Below are 3,218 nucleotides of genomic sequence, written 5' to 3' on the forward strand. Positions count from 1 at the left end.
TGTGGCCCAAACAATATTTACAAAGAAACAAATAAGAAACTCAACTCTATAATTAACTCAATTCAAATAAACATAACTGAACTTAAATCAACAGACATTAAGGTCAAACTGCACACAGCTACACTGACCTGAACCTTTTTCTTGAAACACCTGAGTTCTTCTGCTTAAATAGTCCACTTAACCAAACAATTTGTCCTCTGGACTATTCCATTCAGTAGGTAGGTAAGATGAACATGATTATAGTCAAACCTTTACTACTCCTCTTTACTGGCAACATAAACTCTGGTGTAATCAATACATATTACAACAATAAATCTATTTCTTCTCAAACCCTCTAAAATCAACTTTATTAAATTATAAGAATTCTTCCCCTTCTGCACTTGGTCTCTTCCTGTGACCTCAGATGAACCCAGAAGGTATAAAGCAGGAAGTAAAACTACATTTCCTCCTTTTGTTTCTGCAAGACAGGTAGGTAAGGTAAGTTCTAAACAATACAAATTAACAGTTGAAATAAAGAACATGTTAACTTAACAAACTTGTAGGAATTGATTTAAACCAAGATGTTATATTATATAATCTGTAAAAGTAGTGATGGGCAGATGAAGCTTCATGAAGCACTGAAGCTTTTCATCCAATTGGTTCACTCCAGCGCAAAGCTTCTTGAAGCTTCATTTGCTCTAGCAGGACACCTACTGGACGTAAAAATATTAGTTGGCATGAATTTGAAGAGTGTGGCCTTTTGCACACAGCCTGTAAATGTCAACAACAAAAGGAGTGTGTAAAACATGTATATTGTAGTGATGGCAGTATACTGTGTATATTTATGCTGGCAGTATGGAAAATGATTATTTGGAAATGCTTAAAATGGAAATGATCATTTACTGTGAGGTGAGGTGTGGTTGGGGTGTGGACAGTAGTTGTGCTTTTGTAACGTTGAGGTATGGACAGCTACACACTGAGGCTTTGAGCCTCAGTCCTGCCTGTTCACATTTTATTCTGTAAAAACTACATTTTCACTGCTTTTATGACCTTTTTAGTGGGGAGAACATAGCTAGGATTTAATGATTTAACAAATCTTTTGAATCCTTTGTCCTCCACAATGCTAAATGGCTGGGAGTCCTCAATCACCATGCTAACCAGGTCTTCATCTCAACGCATCCACTTAACACACTGTTTACTGCTACAACTACACGTTTCTTTTCCAGCTATTTATTTATTTATTTATGTATGTGTGTATGTATGTATATATATGTATATATTGTACTATTCTTAGTTAGTGTATTGTCTGTCTTGTCTTAATGTTGGTTTATAATGGAGCACTGTAACAAAAAATAATTTCCCCCAGGGATCAATAAAGTATTCTGATTCTGATTTGAGATTGTTCTCCTGAGGAAAGACAATAAAGACAAAGCACAAATATAAATATCACACACGTAACTTATTACAGCTGTATAATGTTGTTATATCATTTAGTAACATTACTGCATGCTATATTATCATGGCATTTGATGGCTCACCTGGTCTTGCTCCACAATCGGTGTTCCTCTTATTCTCATGCAAAGCTCTGTAGTGCCTAAGCATGGATGAGGTGTTGTTGTTATATCCCAGCTCCCTGGCACATAGCAAACACTTCACCTTGTACAAAAGTCAAGACAGCTTAACATAAATTGTAACTAATGCACCATCAGTATCATGAAAATACATCTTCTGTAGAAATTTACATACCTTGTTGGGAGGAATAAGATCAAAATGTTCCCACACAGGGGAGGACATCCTCCTCTTCTTAGCTGGCTCCATTCTCTCCTGACTTTCTCTCCTCACTCTCATAAACCTCCAAACTGTCTCCAAACTCTCACTAACCACAACTCTCCATCAAACACCCACATTTTGAATGAAGTCTGAGGGGTTTATATCGCTGTCATAGCTCGCGGCAAAGTTCGAACCACTTCATGAACCAGTCACGTGGTACAGCCGGGCAGCGAGGCTTCGGATGTCATCATTTTCAGCTCCTCCCATAAATGAAGCAAGCCTCTATACGCGCATCGCGGAAACGCCCCCTCCATTACTCGACACAAGCTTCGAAGCCTCGATACAGAACGTCACATCACTATGTAAAAGTGCAAAACATAAACAAACCTGGGATAGTTGATGTTTGCCTATTGCAGATTACATGTGAAATATGGTTAAATCAAAACAAGAATGTTAACTAAGAATGTAGACAAATGGTCTTCTCACCCACTTTGTCACACACCCGCAGGAAGAAGCTGGAGGTCAAACTCAATGAAAACAACAAAAAGTGGAGGTGTGAACTGAGAAAACTGATGAGAACCAGTGGCCAACCTGGACAAAACAAATGAACTCTTAGTGATTTCTGCAAGAGGTTTACAGGTTCACAGCCCTCTCCTGCCTACACACCCAGACTGCCTTCAACAATGTTTCCCATCCGTTTTAACTCAGATGAACTCTTTGGCTCGGATTACCCCACCTCTGACAAACATTACGGTTTTACTGTGACTTTTGGCCAAGTTAGGAGGAGGGGGAGCTGGAGAAACTACATGAGAGCAAACCTGCAGGCCAAGATGGCCTCCTGTTCGTGAACCCTATCCGGTTGTTCAGTGATGACGCGACGAATCCTACTTCCGGGTCTAAAGTAGTCTGCGTTTAATATGGCATTTGTGTTGTTAACATGTTTAATGTTTTGTATTTTCTTCTATTTGATCTCAAAAAGCTCCTAAAACAGTCAGTGATCACTGTTGACCTCCCTCGGCTTTTATTACCGCTAATCATTTATTTAAGCTCAGTTTTTAAAACCTTAGCATGTAACTACAGCCCAGCCCATGCAGCAGTATATGAATGACTAACCTCATATTATGGATGGATTATCTCAGTTGTTCTCCTGGCTGAAGTTTGGTCCTTATACAGCATCCTGCCATGTGATTACATTTGTTCCTGACCACCGAGAACACTCACGGTAACTTTTATCGAGTGGGAAAAAAGTTAGCTTGTTTATATTATGCTAACATAGCTGTGTCACTAGCGGTCTCGTAGCACATCATTATATACCAGCTAGCCAAACTTCAGTAACCCTACAAACGTCACTGCTGTTTAGTTTTCTGTCTTCATTTATGCTGGAAGTGATAGCAGAGCTGTACGTTTTAATTTGTTTCCAAAACCCCGCAGTCAGGACATGCTATATTGTATTTAGATAGAAGCTAGTG

At 39.1% G+C, this 3,218-nt stretch overlaps 1 long non-coding RNA gene across 1 annotated transcript; it reads right to left on the reverse strand.

The window, feature by feature from the left end:
• Positions 1 to 1,517: 1,517 nt before the first annotated feature.
• LOC146642898 (uncharacterized) lies at positions 1,518 to 2,879 on the reverse strand. The gene is made up of 2 exons (XR_014909702.1): positions 2,240 to 2,879; positions 1,518 to 2,107 (listed from the first exon to the last, which is right to left on the reverse strand). It is a non-coding gene; the product is annotated as an uncharacterized LOC146642898 (long non-coding RNA).
• Between the last annotated feature and the right edge of the window lie 339 nt (positions 2,880 to 3,218).

The sequence above is a fragment of the Rhamphochromis longiceps genome, linkage group LG23 (assembly GCF_057381845.1).
Source record: "Rhamphochromis longiceps isolate RC_006_pf linkage group LG23, R_longiceps_female_GT1.1, whole genome shotgun sequence".
NCBI classification, from domain to species: Eukaryota; Metazoa; Chordata; class Actinopteri; order Cichliformes; family Cichlidae; genus Rhamphochromis; species Rhamphochromis longiceps.